Source organism: Callithrix jacchus, chromosome 1, assembly GCF_049354715.1.
Source record: "Callithrix jacchus isolate 240 chromosome 1, calJac240_pri, whole genome shotgun sequence".
Classification (NCBI taxonomy): domain Eukaryota; kingdom Metazoa; phylum Chordata; class Mammalia; order Primates; family Cebidae; genus Callithrix; species Callithrix jacchus.
This window is the reverse complement of record NC_133502.1, coordinates 132,761,383-132,781,565: the sequence shown is the minus strand read 5'-3', so window position 1 is coordinate 132,781,565 and position 20,183 is coordinate 132,761,383. Positions and strand designations below refer to the sequence as shown.

The 20,183-nt window shown below is 37.1% G+C and overlaps 1 long non-coding RNA gene across 2 annotated transcripts in view; it reads right to left on the bottom strand.

Moving 5' to 3' along the window:
* Nucleotides 1–531: 531 nt before the first annotated feature.
* Nucleotides 532–20,183, bottom strand: part of LOC118155292 (uncharacterized) — a 28,440-nt gene continuing 8,788 nt past the window's right edge. Inside the window, exons 4-5 of one of the 2 annotated variants that reach the window (XR_013526781.1) lie at nucleotides 18,265–18,441; nucleotides 532–10,929 (exon numbers count right to left, since the gene is read on the bottom strand). This is a non-coding gene — a long non-coding RNA (uncharacterized LOC118155292). Of the gene's footprint in view, nucleotides 10,930–12,795; nucleotides 18,442–20,183 lie in introns of those variants that run through there. The other variant, XR_004745565.3, reaches the window with a different exon arrangement.

Genomic DNA, 20,183 nt, shown 5'->3' with positions numbered 1-20,183 from the left:
GATCTAGAACTAGAAATACCATTTGACCCGCCAATCCCATTACTGGGTATATACCCCCCAAATTATAAATCATTCTACTCTAAAGAAACATGCACCCATATGTTTATTGCAGCACTATTTACAATAGCAAAGACCTGGAACCAACCCAAATGCCCATCAATGTTAGACTGGATAAAGAAAATGTGGGACATATGCACCATGGAATACTATGTAGCCATAAAAAAGAATGAGTTCATGTGCTTTGCAGGGACATGGATGAAGCTGGAAGCCATCATTCTCAGCAAACTAACACAGGAACAGAACACCAAACACTGCATGTTCTCACTCATAAGTGGGAGTTGAACAATGAGAACATATGGCACAGTGAGGAGAACATCACACACCAGAGCCTGTCGGGGGTTGGGGGACAAGGGGAAGGATAGCATTAGAAGAAATATGCAATGTAGATGATGGGTTGATGGGTGCAGCAAACCACCATGGCACATGTATACCTATGCAACAAACCTGCATGTTCTGCACATGTGCCCTAGAACTCAGAGTATAATAAAAAAGAAAAAAAAAGAATAGCTTTTAACCAAAGATGAATACAATTGATAAACGTCTTGGTTTCTTTGCTCCTCATGTGAGATTATATGTGTGTTTTGCACTTTCATCCATAGGTGTACAAGACGTGAAGTCTCTGTCAAAATAGGGAGTTCTAGTTGCCTGCAACAGTGACCAGCTGACAAAAATATCTTGATTAGATTTTCTTCTCTTCATACTCCACTACTGTTAATTTCTAGGACCATTTTCCAGACAAATTTCTTTTATACAATCCTACTTATAGGGTCTCCTTCTAGAGAAATTTAATTTAGGACAGAATATATGAGTGTCTGTGACTGCATGCGAGAGTGTGGACATACAAAGACACAGAAGTAGCCATTATGTATATTTCTAGTTGGTATAAGTATTCATGGGTTAATTAGATATAATGGTTTGCCAACCATAATTGTTTTCTTTGCGTATCTGCTTTCTTGCTCTCTGGTCCTGCATTTGTGTATCACCATTCTGCTCTGGTAATATCCTACCTCCTTCCCTCTAAACAGCATCCTCTGGATGGCTCTGTTCACAAAGCCTTGTAGTAGTCAAGTTGGTCCAGGTTCTAGAAATATGGGCCATATGTGACAGCCTTAAAGTTTTCCTTTTGATATTTGTTGAAAGGAAAATCAGTTTTCTTTCTCTGAGGATGGCATGAGAATGACACTTTACTTTCCAGCTTCCTCCTATTGTGACAGCTTGATAAGCACTCTATTTTCATCCTCTTATTTTCTTCATCATAAATAGGTCTCAATTTATAATCCATGTGTGCAGTTTCACTGAGAAGCAGGACAGAAGGCACACTGCCCTATTTTAGCTCAGCAGGGCAAGAGCGTGAAGAACGATGAAAGGTCAAAGTTACCTATCTCAGATATATCTGAATGATAGCACCAACAAAATCAGAATGTGCTTTTCTAGGAGACAATGACCTGTGACACAAAAGCCATGCTACCTCAGTGTGTCTAGGTTGCATTAAAACAAGCACAGCAATAATAATAGCACCACTTCTCACAAGTAAAATGCTTTCTGGTTTGTAAAACACTTTCATATACATTTTCTCCTTTGATTCTTTCAACAACATTATGAGAGAAGCACCAGTTGTTGCAGACATGCTGGCAAATTATTTGGCAATGCAATACTACCCATCTGTACTCTTGCACTAACTAATTTGTATAATCTAGTTTCATGGCTTTAAGTACACATCCAGGCCTAGGGGAATTAATAAAATTGTGTACAAGAACTGTTTGGTGTATGAATACTCAGTCTTTGCAACATTAATTCCAAATGGGCACTTGACCAACTAACATCTATTTATTATCTCAGTTCACTCCACCCAATCTCTATTTTCTTTATCTTCCTCCCATCCACAGATCATCCATACATGACCCACTTACTTAATTTCTCCATCAATACATTATTCGTTCACACTAGCCTGGAGCTTGATTTTGACAGCTCTCTTGGTACTAGACTTCTTTGGTTTGGTACCAGGACTGTCTCCTGGGTACTGCCAATAGTTGGCATCCTTTGTGGATGGGGCATACATTTTTACTGTAAGCCGAGAACTGATAGGCAAATTTCTTTTGTCACTGTGTTGTTTTACCCACTTCTTTGGAAACAACATTGATAAAGGTGCACTGGGAAAGCAGCACTGTCAGAAGATTAAGTTTTATGACAGAAAGTGATAAATAAATGGTCTGTCAAAATATAGAGTAAGTTGAAAAATGTCAAAAGACATTGATATGTCAAGCAAGGTAGAAATTACTATATCATAAAATGATGTCATGCTACCAAGCAGGGTGAGTTTATGAAACTTACCAGAGAATCCAGGAACTGGTCAGCATTTCTAGTAGAAGTGTTTGGTTTATGTTTACAGCAGAGACTTATCCTAGAATGTAAGCTCCAAAAGGGCATGGCTTTGTCCTTGTATCCCACTATGTCACCAGCTCCTACTACAGTGTCTGGTACAGAGAGCATGCACACATTTTTTTGAATAGATACCTCAATGATTAAATAAATTTGTCATCTAGTCTATAATAATCTCATTCCCTATATGAAGCCACTGGTATCATAGGGTGTCCTAGAAATAGGCATATTTTAAGGAAGAAATTTGAACAGTCCCTTTAAATTTTCTCAAGCCTCCTTTAATGAAGCAAAGGAAAGTTCAGTTGCATTTTTTATTTCTTGGTTAGGAATAATCTAGCCACAGGGCACAATGATGTTTTTAAATGCAGGGAAAATAATCCACCAGTTTAATCTGCACAATGTTTAACACATATATCTTCTCCATTAACAATATGGTGCAAGAGAGAGTCTGGGGGTCATTAGAGGACCTGAAAACACCCGGCAATGTGTTTGTACAAGATTAGCCCTTCATCGAAAAGATGTATTCATTCTCAATATGGCCTTATGTCAGGGTTGCTGGCCTTAATGTGTGGAACGTTTCCAGTTCATCAAGGCAAACGTGCCCAGAGCTATTTTCTGGGTTTGAAATAAAAGAGCAAGCTGTGGTAAGCTTGAAACTTTTGTTGCTATTTGTATTCCTCTCTTCTATTTCCTGCTCTCCTTTTTAAAATCCACCTGCGTTTTCCCTTGCTTAGTAAACAGAGTCACCCATCTGACAAACTGTGAAAATATACCCTCAACCCCTCACTCACACATTTGGCCTTGGATTTAGTATTAATCAGTTTCAAATACCAAAACATAGGCAGACATTCTTCTTGGCTTATTATAGGCTCAACTCAGAGCTATTTCCTCAAAAATCTGAAGGAAACTTTACTCTCCTGTCCTGTCTCTTCCTGGTCTTGAAATCACTTCCCTATCAATCTAAATCTCTGCGTTTTGTGCTAAAAATCTGTGTTTAAATTGAACATTTTTAAAGATTTTTGGTTTAGATTTGACACTGCATATTTTATAAGTGAGTTTGAAGAGAAAGGCAAGGAAATCCTGTACAGTCAAGGTATCTAGTCAATATGGGATATGTTATGCTACAAAGGCAAGTCACACAAACATCTGAAAACATAAAGGTTTAGCTCATGCTACATGTCCATTGCTAGTAGGCAGGGAGTTCTGTCCACCAAAATCACTCAGAGTTCCAGGCTAAGAAATCAGCTACCATCTCACATATTGCTGGTCATAGTATAAGGGAAAGCTAGAACTCTAGGGAAGGACTTGTCACATTTTAACATGTATGAGTTCACCTGGAGATCTTAAGGAAATGTTGATTCTGATTCAGTACATCTGGGCAGACCCTGAAAATCTACACCTCTAAGAAGAGTTCAAGTGATGGTGCTGCTGCTGCACTGCCTGGTGTATTTTCAGTAGCACAGCTCTGACTAAACGAGCAATTAAGTGGGGTTCTGCCCCCAGAAACACAATTTCATTACACACACTGCTCCTCCCAACCACAAGACAGCTGGGAGGTACAATCCAATCAGATATCCAGAAGACAGAACTGAAAATATTTGGTGAACATCCAGAAACATTAACATGGCTATTTATATAGCACAGAAGCAAAATGAATACTTCTTAAATCATTTTTAAGCTAAACTGACCAATGCGTTAAAATGTTAATAAAAACGAATTGGGCAGAGATTCTCAACCTCAGACTATATATCAGAATCAACAATGGAGATGTTTTTAAACACAGACACCTGACAGTCTAGAATGGCTCCATGGTAGGGTTTGAGTATATTTTTCTTTTTTCTTAAACTACTTAGATAATTCTTTAGCCAGGATTTTAAAAGCAGTGAAGTAGGGATTCCTAAGCATTTTATTGAAGGTGTAAAAGTACAGTTTAAAGAATGCATTTGTAGGAGTGAAAGAAGATTTTTTTCTATCCCCTGAAAGTTAGATTTCTGGAAGAAACTTGACAGTAGACAGGTTATTAAGAGGTAAAACGGCAAACAAATTCATTATGTCAACATGCATGGACATACCACAAAATATGAGACTTGAAGAAAGACCTGATGACTAAAGATTTTATACCTTTATACCTTCAAATGATTGAAGTTTTATACCATAGATAAAGAATAGGGTCTGGGGGCTTTTCAGGGGAAGATAGTGACAAACCACAGGAGGGTCACAGGAACTGCACTGGGAACAAAGCCTGTCTTACTATGCAGATGAAGCTTCTCAGGGAGCAGCCCTCAGAGGATTGATGGTGGTTGTGGTTTAAGTCTCTCAATGGAGGTGTCAGACTTGTAGTCTCTTTTCCTGATTTAATCTTCCCTGATTGACAATTGTATGTATTCTAGAGGAACTTACCTTGGTCAGTTAAGGATATATCAGAGAAAACCCTTTCCCTACCTTTACTGCTCTTTACCTGCTCTGTTTGAAGTCCAAAGTGACAAATTTGGAGGCATTCTTTTCTGGACAACAATATATTTGATTATCAATGTCCTACCACAAATTAATGAAGTATACTATAAAAGTAGTTATATTTTAATTGAAATTTAATATAAGTTTATGCCTGTGACAGAAAGTATTTTAATTTTTTCCATTTATGAAAATTAATTTTTTTCTCTTTTTAAAGTTACTGTGAAAATCCAAGGGAAGGCCTTTTATTTAAGGAGTCACCTATACTACATTATTCAAGTTGCTCAAATATAAAAGTGCTTAACTACATAGTATTCCCCCAAATATTGATTTATTCAAGATTGTGAGATAATTGGAAGAAAGAAAGGTAGTCAAGGTAAATTGAAAGGCAGAAGAAAAGGAAGGAAATGAAGAAAGAAAGAAGCATGGGAATGAAAAGGGAAGACTTCCCCTTTGCAGTCTGAAGATTTGCTGAAAATAAACTGACAAAAGTCACATTAATAGGAGAAAAAGACATACAAATTTATTTTATTGTGCATGGGTAAAAAAACAAAATCACAGCAGTGATTATTCAAAACCCAATCGGGTACAGATGCTTAGACACACCTACTTCACAGGGGAAGAGAGCTGGGGAATGTAGAGTAAATAATGTTAGGTGAAATGAGTAGCCCAATGCTCAAACAACCGTTAGCAAATGGTTCTCTTTGGAAACTGAATGGGTCTATGGAAATAGACAGTGGCTCCTGGTGAAATAAATTTGTCCGTGTGTAATTACATTCCCCACTCCCTACAATATGAGTTCACTTAATGAAAACTCGTGGAAGAAATAGAAGGTAACGGTTTTCTTTGTGGGTGTGCCCAGTCCCTCGGAAAATAGGGGAAAAGCCTCTCCTAGCATCTGCTGATTTTCAAGGGCCTTCATCTCAAAATACTGAATCATACTAGGATGCCATATTTTGGGGTAACATTCTGTGGTCTCCTTCAGAAAGAAAGAAGGAAGAAGCTGACATATTGCCCAGAATCAGAGCACTAGAGGGCAGCCCCTGAGCACAACCATGGGAATGAGCTAGTGCAAATTCAATTCCAGATTCAAATTTTAATAACTATGAATATTGCTAAAGTGACCTCTCCTTGTGCAAATTACTTTGCTTCTCTAAAACTCAAGTTTCTCACTTTTAAAATGGAGAACATTGCTATCTCACTAGATCCCAGTTCAGCTAAATGAAAAAAGTTACACAAATGAAGCACAGAAGCTGACACCTTATCCATTAGAAAAGATAGTTACGTTTTTTAATTCGTTGATGTGATAGAAGGGAACTGACTACAACATGAATCTGATCACACTAATAATAAAAAATGCCAATCCCCTCTATTTTCTTGGGAGCCATCCAGTACAATTAAAGGATTTATATCCTCCTTAATAACCTTTGCCTTTGAACTGTGGTAATGTTTGGGGTTAGGGGTGACTATTAACATGCACATAATTAATGACATGTAGACTAGATTTGTTAGGCTGTCCCAGTGCATTAATTTGGATAAAGGCAACATAAGGATAAATAAAAGGGGCATAAAAGAGGAAAAGGATGTCACAATTAGGTCTACTTCATCTCTGTAGCAATGGTTAGGAAAACAGACTCTTGAATCTCATAGAGGATCTGTCATTTCCAGCTAGGTCATTAGGGTCAAGGTACTTACCTTTTCTAAGTAAGGATTTCTTCTTTTGTAAAGAAGGTGAGAAAATATGACCACCAAAGGAATGTTATATTGTTGTTATTCCAAATACTGACTGAGGCAAAAAGAGTGACAGTTTCTCTATGGGATCACACAGGTTTTGAGCTAGATTATATTCAAGAAGGCCTTAATGTTCCCCTCAACTTGACTAAACATTAGATAGATTTCTTCCTGATGTTAGGGCCCTGACATCCCTTTTTAAGAGCATATACTTTAGACAATTTCTTTTTAAATTTATTTATTTTTGAGATGGAGTCTCACTCTGTCACCCAGACTGGAGTTCAGTGGCATGATCTTGGCTCATTGCAACCTCCGCCTCCAGAGAAGCTGGAATTACAGTCTCCTGCCACCATGTCCGGCTAATTTTGTATTTTTAGTAGAGATGAGGTTTCATCATGTTGGCCAGGCTGGTCTAGAACTCCTGACCTCCAGTGATCCACCTGCCACAGCCTCCCAAAGTGCTGAGATTAGAGGAGTGAGCCACTGCTCCCAGCCTGCCTCCGACAATTTTTATTGTAAATCATTTCCTGACTTTTTGAGAGGTAAATCTTCTCCAAGACTCCTTCCAGTTTTACAATCCAGGCATGTCTTTTTCAAGGACCTAGGAGATACAACTTTGAAATGTAATCAAGGAAGATAGGGTTCCTATCTCCCAGTCTAAGTGGGAGGCTAGGAACCTAAACATCCATAAGCACCAATCAGCAAACACAGCGGACCACATCGGCCTACAATTTTCTGGTTCCTTTTCATTAGCTCATCCCAGTGCTTAAAAACTCTCCTGCCTTTTGTTTCATTAGGGTTGAGTTCAATCTCTCTTCCCTACTGCAATCATCTTGAATAAAGTCTTCTTGTTTAACTCTGTCCAGTGCAATTTTTCTTTTACACTTATATTCTCTTCAAATTGCAGACCATCAGCACTTTTCTATACTTAACCTTGGTTCTTTAGGCTCAGTTGTAAACTAAAGTAAGAGAGTAAATTTAACATTAAGGTTTAGTCTGGGGTGGTAGCTTACACCTGTAATACTACCAGTTTGGGAGGCCAAGGCAGGCAGATTGTTTGAGCTCAGGAGTTTAAGGCCAGCCTGGGCAACATAGCAACATCCTGTCTCTATAAAAAATAAAAAAATTATCTGGGTGTGGTGTCATGTGCCTATATTCCCACCTACTTAAGAGGTTGAAGTGGAAGAATCACTTAAGCCTGGAAGGTGGAGGTTGCAGTGAGCTGAGATCATGCCACTGTACTCCAGACTGGGTGACAGACCAAGACCCTGTGTCAAAAAAAGAAAAAACAAGAAAAGAAAACAAAAAAAAGAAATTAAGGTTTATACATTATACATTTCTCATGCCTTAAATAGGTATCTGAAAATCACTATAATTCTACAGTAGCTAGAGGCTACTTATATTCCATCATTTATCTATAAATATTAAACTGTGAGCTTTGCCAAATTTAAATTGGAGGAAAACTAGAATAGGAGTATGGTACATAGTCTTCATGTACTGTCTATCTTCTCATTCTTTGTAGGAGAGATGCCAAGTTCTCATCCTATTTTATTAATATGCACTGAAAATATCAGAAATATAATGCTAAATAATAAAATATACATGTCAAAACATTAACCTTTTTAAATTTTCATTGACTAGCATTTCAGATGTTAAATAAAGATAATCAGGTGCTCCAAATTTAAAAAACTCTTATTTATTAAAATTAACCCAACATTAAGAAATTTTAACATAAAATACTTCTTGTCCTTTTATAAAATTATAGTAACTAGTAGAAAAGTTTAACCTTCTCAATGTGTTCTCACATTAATTTAACGAATATCTCCAGTTCTCAATTATCACATTGGTGGAAGAAGGAAATGTGAAATAGTCTTATATATCCTGTCCCCAGAGTTTCTTTCTGCTATAATCTCTGTAACGTAACACCCATGGCTTTATAAAAAGCAACAGTTGAAAGAATAGTTTGAATGTTGTTACAATTTCCAAGAAAATTCAATGCTAGACTTAGCACTTTGATTAAGTTCTCTTGACTAAATAAAAAAAGTATTTTTTAATTTGTTCCTTTGTTTATTCTTATTTTCAATCACTAAATATTTAGATTATCTAACATTTATTATATATTAGGTTCTAAGTGACCTATCAAAGAGTCATACTTTCACTTCTGGCTCTGATGTAGCAGCTCATGGCAGACCAATACTTCAGTCAATGCATTTAGAAAAGCTGGATAAAATGTTTAAAAATAAATTTTTTTTTTTTTTTTGAGATGGAGTTTCACCCTTGTTAGCCAGCCTGGAGTGCAATGGCGCGATCTTGGCTCGCCGCAATCTCCGCCTCCTGGGTTCAGGCAATTCTCCTGCCTCAGCCTCCTGAGTAGCTGGGATTACAGGCACGCGCCACCATGCCCAGCTAATTTTTTTTATTTTTAGTAGAGACAGGGTTTCACCATGTTGACCAGGATGGTCTCGATCTGTTGACCTCGTGATCCACCCACCTCAGCCTCCCAAAGTGCTAGGATTACAGGTTTGAGCCACCACACCAGGCCTAAAAATAAAATTGAAAAGATTATATTGCTGATAAGGTAAGTGAGAAAGCAGAAGAGCAAAAACAGGGAATAAGAAGACATTTTTCCCTCAGGGAATCTGCCAAGTTATGGTCTTGGGAAAGTGAGAGCCTGCAAAACAGGACAAAGGACTGACCATAACCATAACAGATAAGCTGAGCAGGTTTTGCTAATTGCATGGGGCTGGCAAATAACTTTTGTTTAGGATAACAAGTAAGACTTGGAGACAATGGTCTCAGAGTTTTCAGAGATGGGGAAAAGGGAACACTCTGGATATTTTCTTTTGAGGAAGACCCTAATTCCTTAAGGTATACACGGAAAGAGGCTATGAAGAAAAACAGAAACATGCTGCCAGGGAGAGAAGAGTTTTCAGCATATACAAGTAGCTGATCAAATAATAACTGGAGTCAGGTCTCCAGCTAGAGTACCTGCAGAGCTATATCTTAGGAGTGGAGGCAAATTAAAAAGCATCTGAGCCTTATGACCACAATAAAGCAACTGTAAATCTTATTGGTCTTGATTGCATTAAGGTAATCTGTTTCATACCCCAGCTGCCTCCTAGAGGAAGATAAATCATTGGTGGTAGAAATAATATGGCCCAGAGATAACAATTACATATTTATAATTTCTGACATTCAGGCGAAAATTACCAGGTACATTAAGACACAGGAAAGGGGAAGGAAACAGAAAACAGAAACTCCTAGGGACAAAATTGTGACCTCCTGCCAAACCTCCTCCCCTGTTATGACTACTTTTTGGAATAGGGCCTGTGAGCCATAAAGGTGGAGCCTTGATCCTATTAGATCATGTGCCCTTATAAGAAGAGACAGCAGAGAGCTTTCTTCTCTCACTCCCATGCACAAAGATGAGGTCATATGAGTATACCCCTAAAAATATGGCTGTCTACAAACCAGGAAGAGAGCTCTCACCAGGAACCAAATCAGTAGGTACCTTGACTTGGGCTTTCCAGTTTCCAAATCTGTGAGTAACCAATTTCTGTTCTTTAATCCAATGGTCCCCAACCTTTGTGGCACCAGGGACGAGTTTTGTGGAAGACAGTTTTTTTCATGGGATGGTTTTGGGATGAAACTGTTCCACCTCAGATCATCAGACATTAGATTCTCATAAGGAGCATGCAGCCTAGATTCCTTGCAAGTACAGTTAGCAATAGGCTTTGTGCTCCTAGGAGACTCTAATGCTGCTGCTGAACTGACAGGAGGCAGAACTCAGGCTGTAAAGCTTGCTTGGCCACTCACCTCCTGCTACGTGGCCTGGTTCCTAACAGGCCACTGGCCTGTACCAATCCATAGCCAGGGTTTGAGGACCCCCGATTTAAGCCACCCAGTCTGTGATATTTTCCTGTAGAAGCCTGAGCAAACTATTATAGAAACATTCCCATGTTGGCCGATAGAAAAACTTCCCCCTTTGCCTTCTGAAGGTTTGCTGAAAATCAACTGAAAAAAGGAAGAAGAATAGGAGAAAAGACATACAAAGTTATTAACGTACTCGGGAGAACCACAAGAGCCACAGAGAGATGTCCATGCAATGGGATACAAATGGTTACATATGCTTCTCCTTAGGGAAAAGTGAGATGGCGAAGTGTGGATGGTTTTAGGTGGGAAGTAAATGATTATTAGGGAAATTCAATGAGCTTAAAATACATACAATGGCCTGGAACAAAGTCTTTGGGCTTGCAGAAGAGAGAGTGGTTGTGGCCCAGGTGTGTTGCCAGACTTCAGTCTTTCATCCTGCGATAAGAGTTCAGTTAATGAAAATTTAGGAAAGTCACCAGAGGTCATAGTTTTCTTCTTTGGCAGGTCCAGACTTTAGGTAGATGAGACTTCAGACAACTTTATTCTATACTTTGGGAGAGACAGAAGCACCATATTTTGGGGTGCCGGTTTCTGAAACCAAGCACCCACATCCACATATAAGGCAGCAACACTGTTAATGCACAGCTTAGTATTTGACAACAGAGTACGGGGGATTATTGCTCACATTTTTGGAGTTCTTCGTATGGCAGTCTCCTTTCTGGTATTAGATTCTGCAATTTCCAGCTGCTTCAGCCTAACCAAACTCTGCTATCAGGTTCTAACTGATTGTAACTACCTTATTCTCCTTCAGTTTCCCTTCCTTGCACTGAGGTCTGGAAATTGCCACCATCAAGGAAGCTGGAAATTCAATAGGGACCATCGAATCTGATTCCCTTTTATCGGGAATCACAGCCCAACAATACTTATCCTCAATGTCTAAAAACAGTCATTTCATATATTTTGACCAGTTTTTAATTCGTTTACTATGGATGTATAGCTTCTATACCAGATTCTTACAATTAGAAGGTTAATCCTTCCTACTCATGTTAAAAACTGTTATTAAACCAGAAATCATAGTTTTTAAAAATCTGATAAAGCATATCTGCAAAAATCTGCCAGCAGAAGTCACATTTATGGTAAAATATTGAATTACAGAGATTGGGAAAGAGAGCAGGAGAAGAATTCCAACTATAATTGCTTCAATTTATCATCATTTGGAGTTTTTTGCAAGTTCAATAAGGCAAGTAAAAGAAATAGAATTGAATATATAAAAACAATTCTGAGGAAAGAGGTGCAAAACCTCAACATGAAGAACTACAAGCTAAATATGACCTAAATAAATGAAGGGATATACTATTTAAATTAGAAAACTGAGAATTTTAACAAATGTTCCTAAGTTAATCTGTAATACTTCCATGCACTTATAATAGTTATATTCCCTTTAATGTATTGACAAGAATGGTAGAGAAAAATCAAGAAATTTTAAAAATGGGAGATTTACCCTATCAGACATTCAGATTTATCATAAAGCTGTAGTTATTGAAACAATGTGATGTTTGGTATAAAAACAGGCAAAGAAAACAAACAATGGAAAGTTCAGCAATAGATCCACACACATACAGTCATTTGTGATGCAAGTGGAGAATTTTGTTCTTTTTATTTTGCAAAGCAGAGTATCTGGACTTACATGCACATTATTACCAGAAATTCTACACTCAGATATATACTTAGTGGAAATGTATCTAATGTGCTCCCAACACACTTGTACAAGAATCATTATAGCAACATTATTTACAGTAGTGAAAACCTGGAAGCAAACCAAATGTTTATCAATAAACATAAAAATAATGTTTGGATAAAATAAATGTATGGATAAAAATTATAGTACATTCACACAAAATACTATACTCATGAAAGGGAACAAACTACATTCATATGAACAAAAAGAATATAGCTCATGAACACATGCTGAGCAAAAGAAGCCAAACACAAAAGAATTCATAACAAATGATAATACACACAGTTAAAGAACAGGCAATTCTAACATAGGATGATGGAAATCAGAGAAGTGATTACATTTTACATGGATGGTCACTGGGAAGAAACATTAGAAAGGATTCTGGATATGCTGGTTTTGTTCTCTATCTTAATTTAAGTGGGAGTTATATAACAGTATTCATGTGCCTAAATTTCCTCAAACTCTATACTTGTGATTTTTATAATTTTCTGTGTATTACTACATATATATATATATATATATATATATACATTACATTACTTCTGTGTATTTTACACTGCAACAAAATTCAAAAAAGCAAGGACAGTATCACAAATATAGTAGAGCAGAAAAGACTTGTACTTAGAAATCTATAATATTCAGCAGCCTATATAAGTTGTTAGGAAATAACAAATAAGTTACTGTTTTATAGTTCAGAATAGGACAATATTGTTTCCATTTTGGTGGAGGTTGATTAAATTGAGGAATGAAGAAAGGTTGTCTGTGATTGCTAGGCAGAAATGAGGAGCAGTCAGTCATTTCAGCAAAATAGTATCCCCTCTCCAAAGCTGATTAGCTATATAAGAAAAAGTAACAGCAGTTTGTTTGGATTATAATCAATACTGTGAAATTAGATTGAAAAGAAATATTGAGGGTAGACGTTGAATGATTTTCAATAATGGAGTAGCAAATTCAGATTTCTGTAGCCTCTGGGGAGCCATTTAACATATATAAACAGAAAAATAGGTGGCCGGGGGCAGTGGGTCACACCTGTAATACCAGCACTTTGGGAGGATAAGGCAGGCAGACCAAGAGGTCAGGAAGATTGAGACCATCCTGGCTAACACAGTGAAACCTGTCTCTACTAAAAATACAAAAAATTAGCAGGGCACGGTGGCACGCACCCGTAGTCCCAGCTACTTGGGAGGCTGAGGTAGGAGAATCACTTGAACCTGGGAGACAGAGGTTGCAGTGAGCCAATATCACGCCACTGCACTCCAGCCTCTGTGACAGAGGGAGACTCTGTCTCAAAAAAAAAGAAAGAGAAAAAGGCATGATGAAAATTATGATTGGGAAAAATAAATCGACCTCAAGATTACTGGAAAGAGAAGGAAAACATAAATGAATATTATGAAAATTTTATTCATTTTCATTTGGCAAATAGTTATTAACTACTGACTGGCTCTGGCAAAAATTAGTGAGCAACTAATTTAGATCACTTGAGTAGGAGGGTGACAAGGAGCATACATGACATCTTGATTAAAGAACAATTTGAAAAAAATTGTTTACTGAGTATTACTAATGCAAAAGTATGAAAGTGCAGAAGTTAAGAATATGTTCAGCTGCCATATACCAAAATCCCAACTAATAATTTTCTAAATATATGGCAGTTAATCTCTTTCACATGGTAAGAAGACTGTAGCAGATATTACTAGTGCTGGTTCAGCTTCTTTAAAATGACATAATACCAGGATTTGTTTTCAGCTTTATTGAAGAATAATTGACAAATACAAATTGCATATATTCAAAGTGTACAACATGATTTTTTCATATACATATTTACTGTGAAATGTTATCCATAATCAAGCTAATTAGCATATCTGTCACCTCACTTAATTTGCTTTTATGCATATGTGATAAGAATACTTAACAGATACTCTCTTGACAAAATCAAGTATACAATATATTATTATTAACTATTGTCACCATGCTGTACATCAGATCCCCAGAACAACTCATCTAATAATTGGACGTGTATACCCATTGACATCTCCCCATTTCTGCCACCCACTGACATCTGGGATCTTGAACTTTTCTCTAGCATTCTGAAGCTGTTGGCTTCCATCTTCTTGGGTAATGTCTCATCATCACAAAATATCTGCCATATCTTTGACATGGCCTTTTAATAAAGGAAGGTAGGAGGAAAGGAAGTGCCTGACAATTCTGTGAGCTTTTTATAAGAAAGAAAAAGCTTTTTCAGAAATTCTCTCATCAGATTTCCTCCGTCATTATTAGCAAAAACTGGATCATACGTGCAGCCCCAGCTGAAATGAAGGCTATGAATATAAAGAATGAGGACACAATATACATGATACACTGCCATGGCCTCCATGCATTGCCCCTCACAAAACCTACATCACCAAATCATGATCAAGTCTCTTTGTTAACAAAGAGGAAGTGGAAAACTGATGTTGGTTCTAACAGAGTTTTTCACAGGTTACACAAAAATATACATACATATATAATGGGTGGTGGTTGCTCTTAAAAGGCATAGGTAATATGCTCTGTGAATGTTGTAGGTTACCACTACACTTCATATGGAAATAACTGCACTTCATATGGAATTAAGAAAATAACTACACTTAATATGGAATGGAGAATTTCCACCTAATATGTGGAAATCTAATTTCCACATGTTTGCTCATCTTTAATAAAGTTTGCTATGCTTTGCTTCTTCCCAAAACTGTTTTTGGAGGTTTGAAACCACATACAGTGAGGAAGGTAACATAAAGATGGACAATATAAATTCACGACAAAAAATAGGAGTAGAGAGGCCAAGCACGGTAGCTCATGCCTGTAATTCCAGCACTTTGGGAGGCTCAGGTGGGCAGCTCATGAGGTCAGGAGATAGAGACCATCCTAGCTAAAAGAGTGGAACCCCATCTCTATTAAAAATACAAAAAATTAGCTGGGTGTGGTGGCACGTGCCTGTAGTACCAGCTACTTGGGAGACTGAGGCAGGAGAATCACTTGAACCTGGGAGGAGGAGGTTGCAGTGAGCCGAGATCACACCACTGAACTCTAGCCTGGGTGACAGAGTGAGACTGTCTCAAATTAAAAAAAAGAGTAGAGAAATAGAGGTGACCTGATGATATCATTATGTGGAATGACTTCTGCATTTTATGTCACTTAACAAGAAATAGGGTTAGTAAAGAATTTCTCATCATTTGACTTATTTAAATAGTTGTATTTTGAGAAATAAAGTCATCATCATTGCCAACAAGAAGAAATTATATGAAGTTTTCAGTCTTTTTAGAAGAAGTATTAGTAGCAGGAAGATAAAAGATAAATTATGCCCTTAAAAAGAATAGCTTCCAATAGGCTACATTTTTAGGTGTAAAGGATTTCCCATTATTTTCTTCAGGCTTCATTATCGGAACTTGATTATTTTACAATTTTTCAAATGGTCTTAAAGCTTTATATGGCTATGTCTTTAATTGCAGTCTTCCTAAGATTCCTTTGGTGTATTTTTCTTCGAGATAGGGACTACCTGCCCTACCTGGTTTCCCATCATATTTCTATTATACATGGAAGTCAATCAATATTTATTAGTCTGTAGGATAAAAAATAAGAATAAGAAATATTGTGCTTTTTTTTCAACATTCATTCTAAAATACATGTTAATGCTAGTTAATACTGATTTTAAAACATACACTAATATTCTATGTATGAAAATTTTTGCTGTTAACCCTCTCGAGGAGTTGTAGTCAGAACTTGCCATTGTAAATGATTTGCATTTCCTTTTCCTCTGATATTCCAAGGTACCCAGCATGGTGTCTACCACATCTTGCATCATTTAGTGTTTAACTGATATGCTCATGAACAGATTCCTAAGGATAGTTTAAACAATATTACACTGGTATCTTATTTCTGGCTATCTAAATATCAGGATAAGTTTATTGAATCTAGAGAATTAAAAGATTGACATGGCTACTACGCTATTTTTGTTAATATTAGACGTTCCAAGCAGTCTTTGAAAAATGCTGCATTACAACTTCTTCATAGTTCTATTGTGAAATTAGTGCCTGAGTGCTGTAGTATTGATTACAAAGGGATTTGTATGTTTTAGAGACAAGCTGAACTGGAGGTTGCATTGGCATTGTGCTTTCAAAGTTGACAGGCTGACTTTCTCTCTTGCCCAGACAGAGGGCAATCACCCTGTTTCACAGAAGTAACCCCCAAAGATATTTGCAATCAGGCCACAGCTTTCTTCACAAGAGAGTTTTGAATCTGTTAAAAGTTTTTGAAAAGTAAACAAATTGAAACCTCAGATTTCTGTACAGTACTTTATGAAAAAGATCATTTTGGCACGAAAAACTTTAACAGTAGGTGGTTACCACTCAACTTCCTAGACCATGGGTGGGTCCCAGCCTGATGTCTGAGTAACATAACTGCATCATAAGTTTTCTATACTCTTCATTGTTTATACTAAAAAATGTAATGCAGTTCACCAAATTAAAAACAATATGGAGGCTGGGTGCACTGGCTCAAGCCTGTAACCCTAGCAATTTGGGAGGCAGTAGTGGGCAGATCACCTGATGTCAGGAGTTTGAAACCAGCCTGGCCAATGTGGGGAAACCTTATCTCTACTAAAAATACAAAAATTAGCTGGGTGTGGTGGCACAGGCTTGTAATCCCAGCTACTTGGGAGGCTGAGGCAGGAGAATCGCTTGAACCTGGGAGGCGGAGGTTGCAGTGAACAGAGATAGCGCCATTGCACTCCAGCCTGGGTGACAAGAGCAAAACTCCATCTCAAAAAAAAAAAAAAAGAAGTGAAAAGGGAAGTGTGGTTAATGAAAGAGAATTGATCATATAATTGTAAAATCTTGAGCCCATAATGATGCTTTTGACAGAAATCGAAAAGTTAGTCCATTTCAGGATCACCTTCCTGCACTGAAGTGTGAAATTTTTGTTTTGAAATTTCTTGAAACCTGAATTAAACAGGAGTTGGTTTCAGAAGTGGAAGAGAGTGTGCATCAGATCCTAAGCAAAGCATTTTGTCAAAACCAGTCATCAGGGTGGAGCTCTGGGATGGTGAGAAGAGAAGTCCAGCTCAGTTCACCTAATCCTGGGCTGACTCAGCTTGGTCCTGCTTAACTCTTCATATCTCCCTCATTTTCTGTCTTTATTTGCCTTCATATTTTATCTCTAATCTTGAACTTATATCCCCATACCTGACAGCCAGTTTAACCTTTCTGGCGTTGTAGACCTTGTCTCAGCATTATGCTCCCCTTATAAGTGTCTAATCCAGCCCATCTAGGGGGAAGTTAGACAGGTAATATCTATCTTTTACTTTTGAGAAAGAAGAAAGTGTGGCATTTAATAATACCTTTACAGACAGGCCATATTTATTCCAAAATAGCACTTTATTAGGGCTTATGACCAATGCAATTAATCATGCTCTACTTTTATGGTATGCAAATGCATGCTACCTAAATGGAAGAGATTACTTAGAACACTAGCTATGAATCACAGAGCCCCTGTGACACTCTTCAAAATGCACCAAGGGAATGGTCAGTGCTTTTGAAATAATACAAATTATATTTGCTACTATTTGTTAAATACTTATCATGTATTAGGCATAGGTTAAGCTCTTGTAGGAAATGTTACAGTACTACAAGTATCTGGAAAATTCTGATTTGTTCATAGTCTCCAAGTAAATATAGAATTAGCAACAATAATTATTACTTGAATTTATACATATCAACATTACAAACATTTATAAAATTGGGGTTTTTGAATTACTGTATTTTGGCATCATATTTTGAAACACTATATTTTCTAGCAACCTCAGATAAAATTTTTACGAGGAAAAGGATTTTCACTGAATTCCCTGATTAGGAACTGACACTTGGTGGTGCTCAGAGAGGCTCTTTCAAGTAATAAAGACTATATAAATTAAATAGTGAGGGACTGATTTCAATGTCATTTAGACCCAATGCCTTTTCACAGGTTGCTCCCCTCACAGAGAATGTCCTTTCTCTATTCCTCACCTAGAAATGTCTGCTTTCTTTGAGACCTGGCACCTAAGATGACAGTAATCCACGAAGTACTCTTTAGCATTTATTAGCAAGATGGGTGGTTCTCAAACTTGAATCCATCAGATTTATCCAGAAGGTTTATTTAAAATGGTGGCTGGCTCCGCTCCTGAAACTTCTGATTCAGTAGGCCTGAGGTAGAGTCAGAAATTTGCATTATTAACAAATTCCCAAGTGACAACGCTGCTGATCCAGAGACTCCACTTTGAAAATTCCTGAACTATAATACAACAATGACATAAAAAGTCAGTGTGTCCTTTTCCTGCCAGGCCTATTGATTAGACTCCTTCAGTTAAACAATATACAGTTATGTATGTGTTTAAATTACTTGGTTGCATTATTAAGATAATTTATATTCCCATCATTAATCTATTCCCCTAAAATCAGACTTATATATTCAACTATCTATTCTGTAGCTTCATTCTTATACCTAATAAGCACCTAAAACTTAACACATCAAAAATTGAGCTCTTAGTTTCTGTCACCCCTCTGGTTCTAGACTATGTACTGCTCTAGTCCTGCCTAGCACATCTTAAAAGCAGGTCCAAAAGCATGAGGTATTTTACAAGTAACTTAACTGTGTCCCAGAGAATACAAAAACCAAAAAAAAAAAATCAATGATATTTATAAAAACACAAAAATATCTAGGCACAACAAAATAAAATGTATAATTCTTAATATCCAAGTAAAAATCACCAGGCTTACAAATAAGCAGGAGAATATAGACTATAATTATGAAAATAATCAATTGAAACCATCTCAGAAAAGATACATATATTAAAATTAATAGACAAGACTTAAAAATAATAATTATACAACATACATTCAAAAAGTTAGAGACATGGAAGATACTTACAAACTCATTCAAACTTCTAGAAATGAAACTATAGCATGTGAGACATAACACTAGTTGTAATGAACAGATTACACATGGTAGAAGAAAAGAGTAGTTAACTTGAAGATACAGCAGCAGCAATAGTTGGAAATGAAATTCAGAAACAGAATAGACAAAAAAATTAACAGAGCATCAGTGAGCTGCAGGACCATGTCACAGGCTGAATATGGATGTAATGAGAATCCCTCAATGAGAGAGAGGAGGGGCACAAAATGATAGCCAATGTGGTAGACAGAATTCTAATATGGCCCCAAGATTTTTCAGCCCATGGTGTATTCACCCTATATAATACCAAGGACAGTTAATATGGCAGATTTTACTGTCTTGATTCGGATACGTTATAAGGCACAACTATCCTTTAAATGGGAGATTATTTGTGTGGGCCTAACCTAATCACATAAAGTGGTGGAAAGAAGAGAGCTTTCTCTAGTTGGATGCAGAAGAGAAGGTCAGAGATGTGGCACACAAGAAAGCTTCAGCATATCAATGGTGGCCTAAGGATAGAAGGTGCCAAGTGACATGGAAAGCAGGCAGCATCAAGGAGATGAAAGCAACTCCTGGCTTATAGTCAGCAGGAAATGGGAATCCAGTCCTAAAATAACAAGGAACTGAATTCTGCCAACAAAAAGAATGATTTTAGAAGATTTTGCTCCCAGAGCCTTCAAAAGAAAGAGGGGAAAAATAATAGAGAACTCACTCAGACACAACAGTTTAAGCAGATGACCTCTATGTCTTGCTGGATTTCTGACCTATGGAGCTGTGAACGAATAAAGGGCTACCGCTTTAAATGCCAAGTTTGTGGTATTTTTAAAGTACATACAATAGAAAAAAAGCAAAGAAATAATGTCCAACATATTTTCAAATTTCAGAAAAACTATAAACTCAAAGAACCAAGAAGCTAAACAAAACCCAAGTATTGGAAATGTGACGAAAACTGTACCAGTGCACATCGTAAGTTACTCAAAACTCATGTCAATGC